At 38.1% G+C, this 23,264-nt stretch overlaps 1 pseudogene; it reads left to right on the top strand.

Annotated features, from left to right (window-relative positions):
- Window positions 1–20,446: 20,446 nt before the first annotated feature.
- Window positions 20,447–21,305, top strand: LOC105550465 (annotated as a pseudogene).
- Window positions 21,306–23,264: the final 1,959 nt, after the last annotated feature.

Genomic DNA, 23,264 nt, shown 5'->3' with positions numbered 1-23,264 from the left:
CTACAACTCAACTTAGTGTTTTGCACATAGAAGATGGTCAATATTCATTAAAATGAATTAATCTGACATGATGGAAAACAAAATGAATAGGTATGCAAATCTACAATTTGAAATATATGTGTCCAGGGTATGTGTGTGCATGCTTTTTTTAAATCTATGCTTCATTTTCTCCTCTGGCAATTTGAAAGCAACAATTTGATGTAAAAGTCTTGAACTGCTTTATTTCCTTTGGTCTGTGCCAGAAAAACAACAGAAACAACAAACCCTGATTTTGTACAAAAAGCAACAAGACTCTGAATTTTTTTCTTCTTCTTTAATTGCTTCCCCAGCTACCTTTCCTAGATTCTTAGGAATTAGTGGGAGAGGCACAGCTCAATTGGTTGTGCAGAGCTGAGCAGCTCTGAGCTTCATTAAGGCCTGGGTGAAAAGAGGGCTGCGGGCAGAAGCCCCTGCTCTATCCCCCTGGCTGCTCAGGAGGCTCTCGTATATGCCAAGGTCAGCCAACTTCTGTCCCCGTTGTGTTGACAGAGTCATCCACATGCTCCCCCTTTTCACCCTAGTTAAGTAGAATCCCATTAGCTTGGATGTGTAAGACTGGATTACATTTTACCTCAGCTTGTTCCATTCAGTATTTTTCCACATGTAAACATGTTCTTTATTATTTTCAGTACTCATGTGAACTATACACCAAGACAATGTAAAGATAATGGGCAACATTATCTTTACACAGACAGCATAAGCCACTACCCACATGGCATAATTGAAGGGCAAATTATTCCTCCAATTAATGCTTGAAAGCCCATTATGAGTACTTTATTCCTCTCGCTCACAGTTTGCTTCCCAATGCATCTGGATCGAGAAAGATTAACTGATATGAGATTTAGCACACTGGGTCTCTAATGTGTTAATTGATTAGCTTGGTCAAGTGCAGGTAGAGCTAGACCTTCTAACCTTGGCGGAAGACAGAACAATGAAGGTGGGATCTTGAAGACTAAGGGTGGGCTAGAAAGCCTGGAGGGGATTAAAGACACTGCAACCTTTAACCCATAATTTCATCAGCCAGCCCCTGAAAGTGGGAGGTGATGAGACTTTTTCAAATCCTAAGACTACAGGTCAGGCTCTTTGCTTTTTGTGGTCCCACAGAAGGCAACATGGGGCAAGCAGTAGTCACTGACCAAACCCAGAGAAGAGCCCTGCAAACAAAAGTCTCCCCTATCTGCCTTCAGTAACCCTCCCTGGGTTTTGTATTCACTGATGAAACATGAGATTGGAGTTATCTATTTTTATCGCCTTTCTCTAAAATGCATTAACTCTTTGCCAGGTCTATCATCTTTTGCAAAAACAAAGCACTTAAAAATTTGAAGCACAATTTACGAATGAAATACTTCCCCTCCATTTCTAAAGTTTCTATCAGATTGTCCTTCAGGGAAGAAGGAAATCTAGTGTGAACCAAGAGGTCCTTCTCGTTCTTTGCTTGTCCTCAGCCTCCCTTTTCTGTAGAATTTCCTCACTCTGCTGCTGCTCTTTCTCCCAGGTATGCTTGCTTCTCTCTTTCTTCTTGAAGTTTTCAGAAGAAGGCTATTTGGCCTTTGCTTTCAATTTAATCTGACAACCACCACTACCACCTGAGTTATTCTACATCATGGAGATCAATATTCCAAACCTCATTTCCATTTGTGGAATGGTAAACAAACTTCCATGACTGTTAAAGGTATTTCAGAGATCTCACCAGCTAATCTTACGATCAATCAGTATTTCCCAATCACCAATAAAATATCCTTCTTAGGGCTACAGTGATGAAAATATGAGATTCTGTCTAGAAGGAGCCCACAACCCAGGGACAACTGTAAACAGATAATAAGTACCCTATGTAATAAACACCTCCATAAAGTTGTGAATAAACTTTTTTTGTTAAGATACAGATTGAGGTAGAGGAACTCTTCCTGAGCAGCCTGGAGATACTTTTCAAGGGATGAAATATTGGATCAATAACTATGGGATGAACAGGACCTCCATAAATAGAAAAGTTTAAGAGGAGCACATCTTTCCAGGCTGGAGGAAGAGCATGTACATAATACAGAACAATCGAAAAGTGCTCAGGGTGTGGAAAAGAGTAGAAGGCATGGTGACTATAGCCTAGAGGTTATAGGCCGATGCAGCGAGGGTGGTTGAGAAGGCTGGAGAAATATATTGGGTCAGAGAATTGAAGATCCATACATGACATGCTTGAGTGTAGATTGTGAGCAACCAGGGCCAACAAAGGCTTATAAGCTTGGAGATGACATGACCATGGCTATATCATTTTTTTTTTTTTTCCAGATGAAGTCTCACTCCGTCTCCCAGGCTGGAGTGCAGTGGTTCAATCTTGGCTAACTGCAACCTCTGCCTCCCAGGTTCAAGTGATTCTCCTACTTCAGCCTCCCATGTAGCTGGTATTACAGGCGCTCCACCAGGCCCAACTAATTTTTGTATTTTTAGTAGAGACAGGGTTTTGCCATATTGGCCAGGTTGGTCTCAAACTCCGTACCTCAGGTGATCCAACCACCTTGGCCTCCCATAGTGGTGGGATTATAGGAGTGAGCCACCACGCCCAGCCAACCATATTTATTTTTAAGAGAATTATCATGGAGGAAATATGGAGGGTTATGCACAGTTGGAAAAGACGTGCTTCTGGTATACCAGTTACGAGGAAGCAAAAATCAGGGAGAGAGGGTGAAAGCTTGAACTATATTCATAAGCAAAAGTGACAGGATGAAAGTATTCCTCACATGATTTAGTCAAGACCTAAAGCAGCACCAAATCTATCTCAAAATGCCCTGCTGACAAAAGGTAATATGTATGTGTGTATCTTTATCTGTGTGTGCATTACCCTTTGTTTTCAGATCTAAACTAATATTTAAATGAGTCTTCAACTTTGTTCTAATTTGCCTCACACTTGAGTTTTATAGTTTCCTTCTGCTTTAATTCATCTACTTCACAAATACCTGCCCTCCATATCTCAAAGGACAGCTGGCTATCTTTTAACCAAAAAGTACTTTTCTTACCTAACAGAAACTGACTTTTAGGGCTGCCATTACTGAAAACAGATGTTGAAGCATTTCAACTTACTTTTTATTCCTTTTCCCCTCCCAAGATTTTAAAACGGGTTTTAAAAACATTTTATTTAGTTTTTTAGCCTCAATATGTTTTTCCTAGCATTATTACTCTTTTTCTCCCAATGCATAATAAAAAAAATTAACAACTCCTGTTACTGTTTATTTCCCATCTGTTGGAGATGATATAAAATTTCAGATACGCTTTTAAAATACCTAGCAAACATGCCAAATATAATCTATAGTATAGTAAACATTATGTTTATTATGTTTATTGTATATATTTTATGTACCCCTTCTGGCTAAACTATGCATTATTATAGCATGAGTCATCCTGTTTAACCTATTGTAATTTTACCACATTATATAGTGCCACTGAAACTGAATTAGAATATCATGTATATACATATTTATAGTACAGAGTATTTGAACTTTCTCTGTCCTTATATAGAAAACTGTATTCTATCTTTTTTCTTTTCTTTTTGAGACAGAGTCTCGCTCTGTCACCCAAGTTGGAGTACAGTGTGATCTCAACTCACTGCAACCTCCGCCTCCCAGGTTCAAGAGATTCTCCTGCCTCACTCAGCCTCCTGAGTAGCAGAGATTAAAGGTGTGTGCCACCACACCCGGTTAATTTTTGTATTTTTGGTAGAGACAGGGTTTTACCATGTTGACCAGGCTGGTCTCAAACTCCTGGCCTCAGGTGATTCACCTGCCTCGGCCTCCCAAAGTGCTGGCATGAGCCACCATACCCAGCATATTCTATCTTTGTTAAGAACATCAAAACTGAGGTTGATAAGCATGTCACATTCATATGTAAAGCATGAAGTTTAAGGAACTCAGCAAATAAAAGAGCAGAGATCTTATGGTGCATTGATTTAAAATTCTTTTAACAGTGCAATTCCTGGTTATTTGAAGCAATAAGCAAAAGAATAATTGTTAACTGCCTTGATATAAAATAAATGTTAGTAAATGTTTCCTTCACTTTATAATGTCATCCTTACTCCACACTATCCCTGTTGACTAAAAATAAACTCCCCAGAAACTTAAAGGATGCTGCCTATTTATCAAAAGATTGACATTGAAATAATTCCTCTTTGTAGTAGATCTATTTTACTACTAGCAAATTTCAGATATTCCTTAAATTCAATTTCAAGCACACATTGTTAAATAAGAGAGAGGAACACTAAACTTTCACATATCTCCTAACACAGGTAGATGGGGCAGACACAGTTTTGCAGGCATTCTAAACCATTTGTGAGCAATAAATACACACAAATAGAGTTCTGTTTCTTGTCATGGAAGCTCACCTATCCACTTTCCCACTCTCTTATTTCTGATCTATTTCCATTGATGCTAAAAATGGTTTTACTCGCTGTCAATGTTAATAATAAGTTAATAGAAATAAAGTTCATTTTACAATTGTTGTGCTACATACATTACTATATATCTTACTCTGGGGCTTCTGGCATAGTTCCATATAAATGAATTCACTTTGATTAATTCTTGGTTGATACATCAGTACCCAAAAAATTGTTATTAAGAGGAAAGAGAAAGTCTTAGAGCATGAGTATTCGGGATTAACTGTGCACCTCTATTCAACTATCAGCTAGCCCATAGAGTTCTCAGAATATGACCCAATGACCCTGGTCCCTTCAGAGGGTCTGCGAGGTCAAAACTATTTTTATAGTCATACCAAGAAATCATTTTCCATTCACTGACCTTTTCTTGTGAGTGTATAGAAGAGTTTTCCTGAGGTTACTTGACATGATATTGCAACAGATAGAATGCAGAAGTGTGACAATCCAGTTGTCTTCTATTAAGCCAGGCTTTCAACATATTTTTAATAATTAGAAAAATACCACACTTCTCACTGATAATGGTTTTGTTTTGGAAATATGATTTTTTTCATAAAAATATGTTATTTATTTTAGCATGTAAATTATTTTTAAATAAATTAAGCATTTTAGCAATTTTCATTGTAATTTCTAGTACTGTAAATGTTGATTGATACAACCCATATAAGCAAAAGTTCTTTGGATTTTCAGTAATTTGTAAGAGCGTAAAGGGGACCTTAAGCCAAAAAGTTTGACAACCAGTGGCTTAGCTTGCTAACTAATTTTTCTATGTTAAACTCATGAAGGAGAAAGAGGGAAAGAGAAAGAAATGGTCAAGATTGCAAGACTAATGCTAAGACTAATACTGGCTTCTCAAATGTCCAGGAATTACTCATATTGTAAGCCTTAATTTGAATCTCCATTGGTTTGACTTTCAATTTGTACTAAAGTTAATTTTTCCTATTAGTATAACCAGACTAAATCAGTAAGTAATGATTTTCCATAGATCATATCATGACATCCCAAGATAATAAAGTAGGAAAGAGAATGAACATTTCCTACTATGTGTCAGGCACCTTGTAAATGGCAGGTGGTCATGAGCAAAAGCTGTAATTCTAATTTGTTCACATCTGGCTCTGCCACTCACTAGATGTGTGAGCTTGGACAAGTTATTGAGCCTCTCTGTCTCCATTCCTCATCTATAAAATGCACTGTCTCATCAGGTTGTTTTGAAGAATAAAAGTCATTCTGCATAAAATCCTTTCAACAATGTTTGGTATACAAGAAGTACTAAACAAAATGTTATCTTTACCTAGCTCTATAATCATCACAACAACTCTAAAAGGGAGGTGTTATTATCTCCTTTCATTGGTAAGGAAACTGAGGATCCAGAGGTCTTGTTATCTACTCAAGCTTGTGTAGACTGCAAGGGATGAAGATGTTATTTAAATCTACATGATACAAAAACTCTTTCTTGCACCAGACCAGTGGTTCTCAAACTTAAGCTTACATCAGAATTACCTTACCCTCAGAGTTACTGGGACAGTATTTCTAGGATAGGAAAAGGGATTTGTATTTTGACGAATCTCCCTGGAGTTGCTAATGCTGCTGATCCAAGCACCATGCTTTGAGAAGCCTGGAGGCTACACTTGGTCACCAATAACATTTGCACCCATAGTACCATCTGTAAATAGCCTCACTTTGGTCTACCATGTCCTCACTTTGCTATATCATGGTTCTTTCAATAGCACTACTTTTCGGGACCTTTCCCATATTCCCACTGTAATGTAGGGACAATAAAACGTTATGATTACTTCTATAAATTTTGAACTAAAAGAAGGATCTTACCAAAGAGGCTTGTCAGACACCTACTTAAACTCATACCTTCTAGAAGGGATGAAAAAAGAAAATACAGCTAATTGGTACTAAGAAAGAAGTCTCTACTGGCACAAAGCTCAGATTTTCTCTATTATTTGCCTTACTAGATTTCTACTTACTTACCTCAAAATGAAACCTGAGAATAGCCAATAAAATATCTCATCCATAGTTCTTACTTTTGTTCCTCTGTCATAAGTAACCTAGGAATAGATATTAAGCCCAGCGAGGAAAAAACAAGTTGGGTTTCTCCTGAGAACTCATTATTGGAGCAAGCAAGTGCTATTTCTAAATTTTGTCAGATTCTTAGATCACCATGCAAAAATGTGGAAGGGAGTTAAAATTTAATCCTTAAAAATGAATCCAATTGAAGAATAGTCAGTTTTGTCTACTGAGTTCTACTCAGTAATAGAAAATCAGTAAGCGATTGGAAATTGGCAAGATAATAACTGGACATAAGCCAGTTGTCAAGACATATATGTTGTAGTAATGTGGAAGTACACTTCTAGTTCTCTGTCCTATTTTAGACTATTTAGGTATGAGTGGAAAAAGTTTCTCCTACTACACTCTTTCAACACAGAATGCTTCTATGACTAAATGTGTGGGGATTTTTTTCTCCAAACACTAAGCAAACAATTATGCAGTGCACACCAGCTAGGATCCTGTAATTTAATTCAATTCTGACACTATTTACCCAGAGATAGCATCAGATCCCACAGATTGAGAGCTCAGTCCCACACCACTGTCCCCAACTTCTGATGCCAATTGCAAGCATTGCAAGCACAGGTCATGGCCTGTGCTTCCAACTGACTGGCTAGAAATTGGGGTTCCCATAACCCCCTCCTTGGGCTCAATTAATTTGTGGGAGCAGCTCACAGAACTCAGAGAAACACTTACTTATGTTTCTCCATTTATTATAAAGCATTTAACAAAGGATACAGATTAATTGCTAGATGAAAGAAGTGTCTAGGGTAAGGTATGGGAGAAAGGGTGCAGAGTTTCCACATCCTCTCCTGGTGCACTACCTTGCAGGAACCTCCATTGTACAGCTATATGGAAGCTCTCTGAGCTCTCTTCTTTTGAGTTTTTAAGGAGGTTTCATTATGTAGACATGATTGATCAAATTATTTGCCATTGGTGATCAATGTGACCTATAGCTTCCCTCCTCTCCCTGAACATTGGAGAGGTGAAATTGAAAGCCTCCACTCTCTCTAATTGCCCCTTGGTCTTTCTGGTGACCAGCCCCCATCCTCAAGCTATCTAGGGGTCACCAGCCACCAGTCATATAATTACCATAAAAAAGACACTCTTATAACTTAGGAGATTTTAAGGTTTTAGTAGTCAAATATCAGGAAATTAGGAGGAAGACCAAATACAGTCATGTGTTGATGGGGACACTTCTGATAAATGCACTGTTAGGTGATGTCATCATTGAGGCAACATCAAAGAACACATTTACACAAACCTAGAGAGTATAGCCTACAATTCACCTAGGCTATATAGTGTAGCCTATTGCTCCCAGGCTACAAACCTGCATGACATGCTACTGTCCTGAATACCGTAGGCAACAGTAATAAATGGTAAGTATTTGTGTATCTAAACAAAACTAAACATAAAAAAGGTATAGTAAAAATATAGTATTATAATCTTATAGGACCACTATCCTATATGACTGTGGAGTATGACCATAAATATTTTACAAAATGAGAAGACTCAGCATTGGTACAGAACTCAGCTTTCATCAAGAAGAAAGAAATGCCAGTAATGGGACTTGAGGAAGAAATTAATATTCTGTTACCTCATAAATAGAGGAAGTTGGACATATAGGACAATCACTATTCTTAATAAGAATCACAGGGCCCAAGGTAAGAAAGCAGAGATAAAAGTACCACACGCTGAGTACTTTAGGTGTTCTTTTTCATTTTGTTCTAAGGGAGAGAAAGTCTTCTGAAAGTCATTATTTCTTCTCTCTTCTCTTTCCTATTCTCAATTTCTAATTATCTTCCCTTCTGCCTTTGGATTGTTGCTGATCTCCAAGAAGCTGGGGAGAGAAGTGACAAGACTTTTAGACAATAGTCTAGTTTCTAGCAAAAAATATTTGCAGGTATTCTATATGAAGAGAAAGATTTTCTACTGAGGGGAGAAGAAACAAAAAAGAATGGCATTGATGCATATTAAAATATTTGAGTTAGATATTTGGAATAATTGTACAATTATTAAAAATATTTACTGCTACTGAGGGTATCAATGCAAGGAAGCTTTTCAAGGTTGCAATAGAAAACTTCATCTATTATCATGGAGGAACACTCATACCCAAATTGAGAGGGTCATAAAATCTTCTAATCCTATGATGCTAGGAAAATAGAAATTGAACAATAAATTTATGCAAATTAATATTTGCATAGTGTTCATCAATGTGCAGAACAATCATCTGGTTGTTAAAATAGACACCAGGACAAAGTCAGAAGGGAAATATTCTTGTCGGCCTTAGCTCTAGATTTCTTAAGGATCAAGATTCTGTTTCAGTGTGATTTATCCCAGCCCATCCTCAGGTCAATCATTGCTTATTGAGAACCTTCTAAATGCCAATCTCCATGCTAGGTATCAGTTATACAAAAATGAATAGGACAAAGTTTCTACATCATGTAGCTTTTGGTCAGCCAGATGTTCTATTTCCCCTTAGAGGGACACCTGTTTTCAGCCTATCTAAGCAGATCCATCTTACATAAAACCTCTTCAGGTCTCTGCCTTACCCAGACATAAGAAAAGTACAACTAGAGTACATCTCTGTAGAAATATGCTTCCTCTTTCCTTCCTAATTCATCTCAGCTGTAAACAGTATGTTCTGAAAAGGGTACTATGAACCATAAATTCATAAACCCATCTATAGGGGCATAGCTAGGCAGGAGAGTTGCCATTCAATTGATATAATAAACCTCCAGGAATAAGCTTCAGTGCTCAACTGTTAGAGTAGTCAGCAAAATCCACAGATTTAATTACACCCGAGTAATTGCAGAAAAGATCATCCATTATTCTAACTACTCTGAAAAAGAAAAGCCCATATCCTGAAATGACTCTGTGGCAGCATAAATGGAGATCTATTCATTAGGACCATAAAATAAAATGGAAATCTGTTTTCTTTTCGGAGCAATGTGATTACCATCACAAGTAATGATATTATGGGAGGAAAAACATATTGTCTGCTAGGACACACACTTTTTTCCTTTTTGCCTTGGCCTTTATTTCTTCCTTTGAAGTGACTATAGTAAGTAAGACCTGGATAACTTGGGATCATCCCAAATGTTACACCCAGGTGCCCAGATTTGGCACTTCTTAAACAAAAAGATTCAGAGTCCCCAACATACAGTCACTTCTCTCCACCAATCCTAAAAGCATTTTGTTTTTTATTTTTTAAACCCCTTTGGTTGTATTCATAGTATGCAGATTAAAAGATGAGTGCAGAATTATTCTTATAGAAAGACTGATTTAAATTGGAAATGGAACTAGGTATTGAGGAGTTACCAAGGCTAAAAAACTAGAAATAAGGTCTTAGCAGGAGGAGGCCTAGGTATTTGATTTTTTTTTTTTTTTTTTTTTTTTTTGTAATATAAAAGGAGGATTTGTAGCAAGGATTATAAAGCAGGAGTAAGAGGTTTGAAGAGAAGAAAGAATAAGGTGATATATGGCAAACCCAAAAGAAGCTTGTATTTTATTTCATTTTAATTAGGGATTTAATGTATTTGTGAACACTAAAATCATAATGAAGGAGAATAGAACTAGACAGAATAGTAGTTAGGATTTGAAATTTTAAAAATTATTTTCCTAATAAAAATGTGACAGTTGATTAGGGATAAGGGGATGAAGAGCAGAGCAATTAAAAGAAGGACTTTCAGGATCTGGGCCAAGAGTCAAAGAAAAACTGAGTGAAGGAGACTCGTCGATGAAAATAATAAAGGAGGAGTTGTAGTTAGGAAAGAGGGATTCAGAGGAAACAAATCCTTTGTACCAGGCATTGAGAAAGCAAAAAAGGTGGAGACAGAGAATGCTGATGACTGACCAGAGGTGCAGATATAGCTTCTTCTGTTGCTTACTTTTTTCCTCTAAAGTCTTAAGTGTTTATATTTACAAAATATGTGAATTTTATAGAGATCTTTAACATTTATTCTCTCATTACATCTCAATAGCAGTATACTATATTTAGGAAAAATATCATGAGTCTCATTTTACAGATGGTGAAGCTGAGGCATAGATATGAGAGACTCTCAAATAGTATTTAAATGAAGAACTTAGAGTAGATTGCAAGTCCTTTGATTTCTAATTCAACTATCTTATGACTATGCTTTCCCATGGGAGTTTCATACCACCGCTTCTCCCTTTTCCTTGGCCTAGGCAGAGGGAAGAGATCTACAGTTCATAACGGAATATCAAACAATTTTTTAAATTAGTCACCTTTAAAATCTGAAGAGTTGCCAGGTAGGGGAAAGACTATACTTATTCTATTTTCACACAAAAGACAAGACCAAGAGTAAAAGCTGAAAGCCACAGGAAGGTATATTTTCTAAATATTATTTTTAAAAACTTTTTAATACTTAAAACTTGAACTTTTTAATGTTTAGAGTAGTTTCTTTATTGAATGAGTTCCCTGTTACATAAGTGTATCAGTCTATTCTTGCATTGCAATGAAGAAATACCTGAGATGGGGTAATTTATAAGTAAAAGAGGTTTAATTGGCTCACAGTTCTGCAGTCAGCACAGGAAGCATGATGCTGGCATCTGCTCAACTTCTGGTGAGGCCTCAGAAAACACTCAATCATGGCAGAAGGAGCAGACACATTACATGACCAGAGCAGGAATAAGAGCGTGAGAAGGAGGTGCTACACACTTTTAAACAATTAGATCTCAAGAGAACTTACTATCTCAAGGACAGTACCAAGGGGGACAGTGCTAAACCATTCATGAGAAATCTGCCCCCATGATCCAATAACCTTCCACACTTTTAAACAATTAGATCTCAAGAGAACTTACTATCACAAGGACAGTACCAAGGGGGATGGTGCTAAACCATTCATGAGAAATCCGCCCCCATGATCCAATAACATTCCACCAGGTCCCGCCTCCAACATTGGGGATTACATTTCAATATGAGATGTGGGTGGGGACACACATCCAAACTATATCAATCAGGCATTTAGGTAAAGACTGACTGGCCATCTGTCAGGAATATCATAGAGAAAGATGCCACCTAGATGAAAATTGAACTTTATGACATCTAAGAATTCTTCCAAAATTCATATGCTCTTTGTTTTTCGTTGATAGTTCAAGATGCACATGTTTGCTAGAACAGAGCAATCATCTGCTGAGTCAGAGGAAAATAAGCAAATAAAAACTAAATAAATAAAGACAATAATCCCCCATACCTTTGGAAATGTAAAGGCTGATAATAGTAAGAGATGAAGCCAGCTGGACTTCTGGGTCTGGTGTGGACTTGGAGAACTTTTCTGCCTTACAAGTGGATTGTAAAATGCACCAATCAGCACTCTGTAGCTAGGATTATAAAATGCACCAATCTGTGCTCTCTGGCTAGCTAGAGGTTTGTAAAATGCGCCAATCAGCACTCTGTAAAAATGCACCAATTGGCACTCTGTGGCTAGCTAGAGATTGTAAAATGGACCAATCAGCACCCTGTAAAATGGACCAATCAGCAGGACTTGGGCAGGGGCAAACAAGGGACTAAAAGCTGGCCTCCCCAGCCAGCAGCGGCAACCTGCTTGGGTCCCCACCCTGTGGAAGCTTTATTCTTTCCCTCTCCACAATAAATCTTGCTGCTGCTCACTCTTTGGGTCCGTGCCATTTTTAAGAGCTGTAACACTCACTGCGAAGGTCTGTGGCTCCATTCCTGAAGTCAGCAAGACCATGAACCTGCCAGAAGGAACCAACTCCAGACACAATAGGAATCCTTTTCTGGCTAATTAATACGTTTCCTCTTATTCTTTTCAAAAAATTATTCAATAAACTTCTTGTTGGTGAGAGAGATTTCCTAGATTTAATTAGTCTGTTCTTTCTTAATGGATGTGTGGCTCTGCAATATAAAGAAATTCTGATCCAGATGTTGATATTATATTTCTAGGTGATTGGAATACAGCATTTCAATACCCAGAAAATTTTTGAGCTCCTCACTGAAATTATTTTAAAATACTTGTCTTATTAGCTTAATTTTCTCCTGATTCAAAGCATATAAAATAAAATATTTTAGTAGTTGGTTGAATAATCCATGAAAGCTCAAAGCTTCAGGTCATATTTGAGCCATGACTAATGCATTTCACTGAGTCTTTACTACATTTCACTCTCCATAAAGTTTCACTAGAGTTAGGACTACCAGACTCAATTTAGGTTCATTATCAACAGGTTATGGCTGATGCATCTAATTTCTTTCTTAAAAAGAATTATTAGATTGAATAACCTTAGGATGCAGAAAGCATAGCAAACATAAGCATGATATGCCTGGACTTTAGCAAGGGATTTGGAGGTCACTAACAATGGCCTTAACAAAAGATTAAGAGATTTGGACTTGGAAATAAGGCATTTTAGATGGAGAATTACAATTTTTAAATATCCAGACTAAAATGGTACCAAGCAATGGATACAGATTAGGAAGGAGAGAATTTTCCCTTAGTCGTCTACCATGCAAAATGATTTCCAAAGTCTTGGATGGTGACATAGAGGGCATAGTCATCACACTCACAGATAACACAAGGCTCAAAATGGATAAAGTGCATGCTAGATATTACAATCAAACTGCAAAATTTAGCTAGGTGGGATGGCACAGGCCTGTGGTCTGAACTACCCAGAAGGCTAAGATGGGAGCATTTTAGCCTGTTTGTGTTGCTATAAAGGAATACCTGAGGTTGGATGATTTAAAAAGAAAAGAGGTTTATTTGACTCATGGTTCTGCTGACTGTACAAGAAGCATGAAACCAGCATTTCATTCTGGTGAGAGCCTAAGGCTGCTTCCACTTGTCACAGAGGGAGAAGGAGAGCTGGTATATACAGATCACATGGCAAGAGAGAAAGGAAGAGGGTTAGGCTCTTTTCAACAACCAATTCTCAAGGGAAATCTAGTGGGAACTAATAGATCCAGTCACTCCCCGTTCCCCAGGGAGGGCATTAATCTATCCATGTGGGATCTACCCCTATGACCCAAACATTCCCCATTCAGCCCCACCTTCAACACTGGAGACCAAATTTCAGCATGATATTTAGAGAGGCCAAATATCCAAACCATAGCAGGAAGATCCCTTGAGTTCAGGAGTTCAAGGCTGCAGTGCTCTATGGCTGCACATCTGCATGGCCACTGCACTCCAGCCTCAGCAACGTAGTGTGACCTTGTCTCTAAAATATAAAAACAAAATAGCTTCCAAAAATGTCTGTTAGACTGAATCAAAACATTGGGTTTAATAAGATTAAATTTAACAGAGTTAAGTGTATGTGCATTTTAGACTGGAAAAGCAACCTTACCTGAAAAGATGAGGTAATATATCAAACAGCAACATTATATATGATAAGGTCTTAAGGATTTTAATTTACAATAAGCTGAGTTTAAGTAATGTGATGCTTCAAAAAAAGTGAGCCTAGGCTAAATTCACAGAAGCACACAATCTAGAATGAAGGAATTTGTGTCAACTCTTTCATGATCAAATAATAGCTAAATTATTGCATTTTTGTTTTAGGCTTTGCATTTTCTTTAACGGATTTTAGTTAAAAGAAAAAAACTAAACCTAGAAGATAGATCAGAGTAAGGATGGGCCTTAAAATCACACTTGTTGAAGAAACATCAAAGGAGATAAGACATTTTAATCCAAAGATAGTATGATTACTATCTTCAAATATTTGAATGGCTTGGATGTAACACAGATGTTAGATTTGTTCCACATGACTCCAAAGAATAGAACTATTACAACAAGTGAATGGAAGATAAAAGAGGGAAATTATAGTTAATCTGAAGAGGAATCTTCTTATAGTCAAAAGCATACCAAAATTAAATGGGTTACCCCACTACAGGTTTTTAACCATTGACTAGATGGCCATGTGAGGATGTTGTAAAATTTCTGTACTCTGTAGCATCTGGACTGTGTAAACAAAAACAAAACAACATCTTCAAACAATTGAAAGTTTACTATTCTAGGGCAGAACAAAGAATGCCAGAAAACTGAAGCTCAATTTCCTTCCTTTCCAATTTGCCCAAATCATTTATTCTGTCCTTACTTCTATTTTCTTGCCTGTGAAATGTAGGTAATTCTATTTGTCATTTCTGGCCAGACGGGAAAGTCTGTAACGAATTTGGAGCCTAGAGTACTCCTCACCATAAATTCTCCATGTGTTTCTGTTGCTATTTTCTAGAAAGAAATTCAAAGTTTTCTGTTTGAATGAGAATCAAGTTCAAAGTTTGGGAGAATGCCCTCAAATTATTTCTTTTCCTCTTTCAAAAATAAAAATTGGATGTCATTTGGGTCAATCAGTCCCCTTGATAAGGTAATACAGCAATACAGCTGCTGGATGTTCCCAAGGCTTTACATGAATTGTGTTCCACTAACCCAGGAACTCCCAGGTTTTACTTAAACACTTTGACCTAGTACCAGCTCATCCATCATGCCAGTCTCTAAACAAACGAAGGCCAGCCTGCCCAGGCAGAGCTGAACAGGAGGCAACAACTGGAGGATTAAGACCAATTCCAAATTGTACTTGCAATACATTTCAAATATTAACTCAGTTTTTAACAGTATTTTTCTTGAATTTAATATTTCTTTTCTTAGATCCTTTCATTTCTAGACCTATTTACCCAAAAGAAGAGCAAATCAATTTTAAAAAATAATAATAAAATAAAAAAATAAAATAAAATAAAAAAGAAGCAGCAGCCTCGGAAAGAAATGCCTGATAGCTCATACAGTTCTTCTACGATTCAAATACAAGAGGGGAGGAGATAAATGGAAAATCACAAGGCAAGTATGAATTTCCACAAAACGCTAAGATTTTTCATTTCAAAATACCTGACTTCTAAATTAAACACCCCTCAGCATTTCTGTAATGATTATGAATAAATCTTTTATTTTTGACATCATAATTACTTTGTTGACAGGTAGTTTTTTTTTGGTTTTCTTTTTCTTTTTTTTCTGTTTTGTTTATTTAAATCTAAAGAAAAAAATAAAGCACTCAATTCTGCCATGACTTTAAAAATGTCAAAGAATATAAGGCTATTTGTTTGGCTAGGTCCATTGATTGAAAATACTCCATTTTCAGAAAATGGTGATGAAGGATACACCACGTTAATTTTGTAAAGTGTGAGAAGGCTCCAAAAAGGAGAATAATCGTAACGCATAATCATATGGGTAGGCTGTCATAATACGATGAAAATAAATACCACACTTTTTCAAAGATACACAAATTATGCATCTCAGTGAAGTTCTTAAATAGCTCTATAATGCTTCTGCCAAAGGAGATAACTCATAGCAGACACTTGTTGTGTGACTGTGGATTTATAATTTTAGTTGAATGATGTCATTGATTGGGGGTATAAATATTAAGTATTTTCTCAGCATTCAATTTTTTAATTGTTTCCTCTGTATTCTTCATGCTTATTTTAATTTGGATAAGAGGCACAATTGATATGTTCTGTATCTAATTTACAATCCAACATGCAAAAGGATCTCTCAGTTTTGTTAGTTTACCTATGAGATCATCCATGCATTTAAGGTTAAAGCAACTGAGAATACAAGAGGAATCAAAAATATTGTAAAGTAATGGCTCCCGTGCATAAGAGAAGAGACTATGCTCATTATTAATGATAAGGAACATTGTTATTGAATCTTCAAAGTTCACATCAAGTCACATGGCATCCCAGAGTTGTTGGTGCACAAGTGTCCAGATAGAAATACAAATAAAATCATCCAAAAATTTTGTCTTATTTAATATTATACAAATCAAATATTTTGTTTTTAGAATTAATTTTATTTTGCTTTATTATATTTAGTTTCCATTGTGGACCAGAGGAAAACCTTATAAAACTTCAAGCAAATATTTGACACCTATTCTTTGTATTTGATCACTATACATGAATAAAATGGAATGTGATCAGAGGCCAGAAAATAAATATTTTAGGCTTTGTAAGCCATACTGTCTTTGCATCTCTGTTGCAACTACTCAACTCTGCTATTGAAAGCAGCCATTCACTAATAAATAGCCTACCAAACAAAAAAACTCCAGGACCAGACAGATTCACAGCTAAATTCTACCAGAGGTATAAAAAACTGCTACCATTTCTACTGAAACTATTCCAAAAAATTAAAAAGGAGGTACCTTCCTAACTCATTCAATGAAACCAGCATCATCCTGGCCAAACCCTGGCAAAGATACAACAAAAAAAGAAAACTTCAGGCCAATACCCTGATGAACATCAATACAAACATCCACAATAAAATACTGGCAAGCTGAATCCACCAGACATCAAAAAGCTTAACCACTATGGTCAAGTGGGCTTCATCCCTAAGGTTGGTTCAACATATGCAAATAAATAAATGTGATTCATAACTTAAACAGGACTAAAGATAAAAACCACATGATTATCTGTATAGAGGCAGAAAAGGCCTTCGATAAAATTCAACATCCCTTCATGTTAAAAACTCTAAATAAGCTAGATATTGAAGGAACATTCTTCAAACTAATAAGAGTCATATATGACAGACGCACAGCCAATATTATACAGAAAAGGCAAAAGCTGGAAGCATAGCCCTTGAAAACTGACATGAGACAAGGATGCCCTCTTTCATCACTCCTATTCAACATAGTATTGGAAGTTCTGGCCGGGGCAATCAGGCAAGAAAAAGAAACAAATGATATTTAAATAAAAAGAGAAGAAGTCAAACTGTCTTTATTTGCAGATGACATGATGCTACATCTAGAAAACCCCATCCTTTCAGCCCAAAACTTTCCTAAGCTGATAAGCAAATTCAGCAAAGTCTAAGGATACAAAATCTATAGCATTCATATACACCAACAACAGTCAAAAAGAAAGCCTGTTTCTTGTGCCTTGTGAATGATGTTCCAGTTACAATTTCCACAAAAATAATAAAATACCTAGGAATACAGCTAACAGGGCAAGCGAAGGACCTCTTCAAAGAGAACTACAAACCACTGCTCAAGGAAATCAGAGAGGACATGAACAAATGGAAAACATTCCATGCTCAGGAAGTTCAACATCATAGAAGAATCAACATCATGAAAATGGCCATACTGCCCAAAGCAATTTATAGATTTGATGCTATTCCCATTAAATTACCATTGGCATTCTTCACAGAATTAGAAAAAAAAAGTGTTTTAAAATTCATATGGAACCAAAAATGAGCCCAAATAGCCAAGACAATCCTAAGCAAAAAGAACAAAGCTGGAGGCATCAAGCTACCTGGTTTCAAACTATACTACAAGGCAATAATAACCAAAACAGCATGGTACTGCCATGAAAACAGACACATAGACCAATGGAAAAAAATAGAGAACCCACAAATAAGACCACACACCCACAATCATCTAATCTTTCACAAACCTGATAAAACCAAGTTATGCAGAAAGAATTCTCAATTTAATAAACGGTGCTGTGAAAGCTGGCCAGGCAGATGCACAAAATTGAAACTGGACCCCTTCCTTATGCCATGTACAACTTAAGATCAATTAAAGATTTAAATACAAAACCCAAAACTATAAAAACCCTAGAAGAGAATCAAGGCTTTTTTTCATGTTTGTTGGCCACATAAATGTCTTCTTTTGAGAAGTGTCTCTTCATATCCTTCACTCACTTTTTGATGAGTTTGTTTTTTCTTGTGAATTTGGTTAAGTTCCTTGTAGATTCTGGATATTAGCCCTTTGTCAGATGGATAGATTGCAAAAATTTTCTCCTATTCTGTAGGTTGCCTGTTCACTCAGATGATAATTTCTTTTGCTGTGCAGAAGCTCTTTAGTTTAATTAGATCCCATTTGTCAATTTTGACTTTTGTTGCCATTGCTTTTGGTGTTTTAGTCATAAAGTCTTTGCCCATATCTATGTCTTGAATGGCATTGCCTCGGTTTTCTTACAAGGTTTTTATGGTTTTAGGTCTTACATTTAAGTCTTTAATCCACGTTTAATTAATTTTTGTATAAAGTGTAAGGAAGGGGTCCAGTTTCAGTTTTCTGCATATGGCTAGCCAGTTTTCCCAACACCATTTATTAAATAGGGAATCCTTGTCTATTGTTTGTTTTCATCAGGTTTGTCAAAGATCAGATGGTTGTAGATGTGTGATGTTATTTCTAAGGCCTCTGTTCTGTTCCATTGGTCTCTATATCTGTTTTGGTACCAGTACCATGTGGTTTTGGTTACTATAGCCTTGTAGTATAGTTTGAAGTCAGGTAGCATGATGCTTCCAGCTTTGTTATTTCTGCTTAGGATTGTGTTGGCTATATGGCCTCTTTCTTGGTTCCATTTGAAATTTAAAGTAATTTTTTTTTTAATTCTGTGAAGAAAGTCAGTGGTAGCTTGATGGAGATAGCATTGAATCTAACAATTACTTTGGGTAGTATGGCCATTTTCACAATATTGATTCTTCCTAGCCATGAGCATAGAATGTTTTTCCATTTGTTTGTGTTCTCTCTTATTTCCTTGAGCAGTGGTTTGTAGTTCTCCTTGAAGAGGTCTTTCACATCCTTTGTAAGTTGTATTCCTAGGTATTTTATTCTCTTTGTAGCAATTGTAAATGGGCGTTAACTCATGATTTGGCTCTCTGTATGTCTGTTATTGGTGTTTAGGAATGCTTGTGATTGTTGCACACTGATTGTGTATCCTGAGACTTTGCTGAAGTTGTCAGCAGCTTAAGGAGATTTGGGGCTGAGACAATGTGGCTTTTTAAATATACAATCATGTCATCTACAAATAGAGACAATTTGACTTCCTCTCTTCCTATTTGAATATGCTTTATTTCTTTCTTTTGCTGATTGTCCTAGTCAGAACTTCCAATACTATGTTAAATATGAGTGGTGAGAGAGGGCATCCTTGTCTTGTGCCAGTTTTAAAAGGGAATGCTTCAAGCTTTTGCCCATTTAGTATGATATTGGCTATAGATTTGTCATAAATAGCTCTTATTTTGAGATACTTTCCATCAATACCTAGTTTATTGAGAGGTTTTAGCATGAAGGGGTGTTGAATTTTGTTGAAGGCCTTTCCTGCATCTATTGAGATAATCGTGTGGTTTTTGTCATTGATTCTATTTATGTAATGGATTACATTTATTGATTTGCATATGCTGAACCAGTCTTGCATCCCAGGGATGAAGCCAACTTGATCATGGTGGACAAGCTTTTTGATGTGCTGCTGGATTCGCTTGCCAGTATTTTACTGAGGATTTTCGCATTTATGTTCATCAGGGATATTGGCCTAAAATTTTCCTTTTTTTGTTGTGTCTTTGCCAGGTTTTGGTATCAGGATGATGCTGGCCTCATAAAATGAATTATGGAGGATTCCTTCTTTTTCTATTGCTTGGAATAGTTTCAGAAGCAATGGTACCAGCTCTTCTTTGTACCTCTGGTAGAATTCGACTGTGAATCTGTCTGGTCATGGGCTCGTTTTGATTGCTAGGCTATTAATTACTGCCTCAATTTCAGAACTTGTTATTGGTCTATTCAAGGATTCAATTTCTTCCTGGTCTAGTCTTGGGAGGGTGTATGTGTCCAAGAATTTATCCATTTCTTCTAGATTTTCTAGTTTATTTGCATAGAGGTGTTTATAGTATTCTCTGATGGTAGTTCATATTTCTGTGGGATCAGTGGTGGTCTCCCCTTTATCATTTTTTATTGTATCTATTTGATTCTTCTCTCTTTTCTTCTTTATTAGTCTGGCTAGTGGTTTATGTATTTTGTTAATCTTTTCAAAAAACCAACTCCTGGCAAGGAGCCAAGGAGAAGCAGCACCAGCTTTAGAAGCCCTACACCAACAGAAATATCACAAAGGATCCCACTTCACTAGAAGAGGACATCAAAGAGACTCATCAAAGTGGCAGTAGTAAGGCGCTGGACAAAACTCCACATTTCCAGCTCTCTGACATTTTCTACTTCTGCCGTAAAGGAATGGAGACCATTATGGATGATGAGGTGACAAAAAAATCCTCAGCAGAGGAACTGGAGTCCTGGAACCTGCTGAGCAGAACCCATTACAACTTCAGGTACATCACCCTTCAGCTTATGGTCCTGTGGGGGTTAGGAGGATTGATTTTGTACTGCTTACTGCTGCCGCTCAGGATAGTGCTGGACTTGACAGGGATTAGCCTTCTAGTGGTGGGCACGACTGTGGCGGGATACTTGCTTCATACCTCGCCAATCGATGTGATCATCTGGGCCAGCGATGGTTATTATGCCACGGTGGGTCAAGTTCATGGGGGACACATAGGTTTGATTCAGAGAGCTATGGTGAAGACTTACCCACACATTAGGTTTGAGTGCTTGGAAGTGAAGGATCACCATCTGGTGGCTAAGAGACTGACTGAAGCAGTGCAAGATAAAAGCCTATCCTCATCTTCCCAGAAGGAACCTACATCAATAATACATCGGTGATGATGCTCAAAAAGGGAAGTTTTGAAATTGGAGCCACAGTTTACCCTCTTGCTATCAAGTATGACCTTAATTTGGCGATGCCTTCTGGAAGAGCAGCAAATAAGGGATGGTGATGTACCTGTGGCAAATGATGACAAGCTTGGCCATTGTCTGCAGTGTGTGGTACCTGCCTCCCATGACCAGAGAGGCAGATGAAGATGCCATCCAGTTTGCAAATAGGGTAAAATCCGCCATTGCCAGGCAGGGAGAACTTGTGGACCTGCTGTGGGATGGGGGCCTGAAGAGGGAGAAGGTGAAGGACATGTTCAAGGAGGAGCAGCAGAAGCTATACAGCAAGATGATTGTGAGGAATCATAAGGACAGGAGCCGCTTATGAGCTTGCCTCGAGCTGGCTGGGGCCACTGTGAGGAGTGACCACAGGCTAGGAGCTGGAGTTGCTGCCGCTGCCTCTACTGCTGCATCCTTTCCAGACTCCAGGGCTCCCTGGGCTGCTCTGGATCCCAGGACTCTGGATTTCACCAAGTGCAGTGGGATTCCTATGCACACAGCGCTACCTGCCCTTGGCAGTATGAACAGATGCTGCTGGGTGTCGCAACCCAGGATAAGATGTCTTGTTTCTTTTACAATAAGTCATTGGAGATGTCAGGCCTCTGAGTCCAAGCCTGCGTGTATACATCCAGATGGCCTGGGCTACTGAAGAACCAAAAAAGTTGAAAATGGCTAGCTCTTGCCTTTACTGATGACATTACCTTGTGACATTCCTTCTCCTGGACAATAAGTCTCTGGAGCTCCCCACTAAGCACCTGTGACCCCTGCCACTGCCCGCAAGAGAATAACCATCTTTAACTGTAATTTTCTACTACCTACCCGAACCCTATAAAACTGCCCCACTCCTATCTCCCTTTGCTGACTCTCTTTTCAGACTTAGTCTGCCTGCACCCAGATGATTAAAAAGCTTTATTGCTCACACAAAGCCTGTTTGGTGGTCTCTTCATACGGACGCCCGTGATATTGGGTGCTGAAGACCCAGGAGAGGGGAATTCCTACAGGAGACCGGTCCCCTGTCCTTGCCCTCACTCTATGAAGAGATCCACCTATGACCTCAGGTCCTCAGACCAACCAGCCCAAGGAACATCTCGCCAATTTCAAATCAGGTAAGTGGTCTTTTTACTCTCTTTTCCAGCCTCTCTCACTACCATTCAATCTCCCTGTCCTTCCAATTCAAGTTCTTTTTCATCTCTAGTAGAGACAAAGGAGACACATTTTATCTGTGGGCCCAAAACTCCAGCGCTGGTCATGGACTCAGGAAGACAGTCTTCCCTTGGTGTTTGATCATCACGGGGATGCCTGCCTTGATTATTCACCCCCATTCCATTGGTGTCTGAACACCGCGAGGACACATTCACCCACATTTCCTAGGTGGCAAGTCAATTGTGAGAATGCCTGCTTTGACTGCCCACCCACATTACAGCCCAGGGCTGCTCACCACCCCCTTCTCCGTGTCTCTACTTTTCTCTTTAAACTTAACTCCTTCACTATGAGCAAGCTTCCGCCCTCCATTCCTCCTTCTTCTCCCTTAGCCTGTGTTCTCAAGAACTTAAAACGTCTTCAACTCACACCTGACCTAAAACCTAAATGCTTTATTTTCTTCTGCAATACCGCTAGGCCTCAATACAAACTCAACAATGGTTCCAAATGGCCACAAAATGGCACTTTTGATTTCTCCATCTTACAAGACCTGGATGATTTTTGTCAAAAAATGGGCAAATGGTCTGAGGTGCCTGACATCCAGCCATTCTTTTACACATCGGTCCCTCCCTAGTCTCTGCTCCCAATGCGACTTATCCCAAATCTTTCTTCTCTCCTGTCTGTTCCTTTGGTCTCCACCCCAAGCTCTGAGTCCTTTGAATCCTTCTTTTCTATGGACCCATCTGACCTCTCCCCTCCTCCCCAGGCTACTCCTCACCAAGCCGAGCCAGGTCCCAATTCTTACGCAGCCTATACTCCCCCACCCTATAATCCTTCTATCACCTCCCCTCCTCACACCTGGTCTGGCTTACAGTTTCATTCCATGACTAGCCCTCCCCCGACTTGCCCAACAATTTTCTCTTACAGAGGTGGCTGGAGCTGAAGGCATAGTCAAGATTAATGCTCCTTTTTCTTTATCCGACCTCTCCCAAATCAGTTAGCATTTAGGCTGTTTTTCATCAAATATAAAAACCCAGCCCAATTCATGGCCCATTTGGCAACAACTCTTAGATGCTTTACCGCCCTAGACCCAGAGAGGCCAGAAGGCTGTCTTATTCTCAATATGCATTTTATTACCCTATCCACA

This window comes from Mandrillus leucophaeus, unplaced genomic scaffold (genome assembly GCF_000951045.1).
Source record: "Mandrillus leucophaeus isolate KB7577 unplaced genomic scaffold, Mleu.le_1.0 Scaffold487, whole genome shotgun sequence".
Classification (NCBI taxonomy): Eukaryota; Metazoa; Chordata; class Mammalia; order Primates; family Cercopithecidae; genus Mandrillus; species Mandrillus leucophaeus.
Note: the sequence above shows the minus strand (reverse complement) of the source record. Positions and strands in the feature narration are given on the sequence as shown.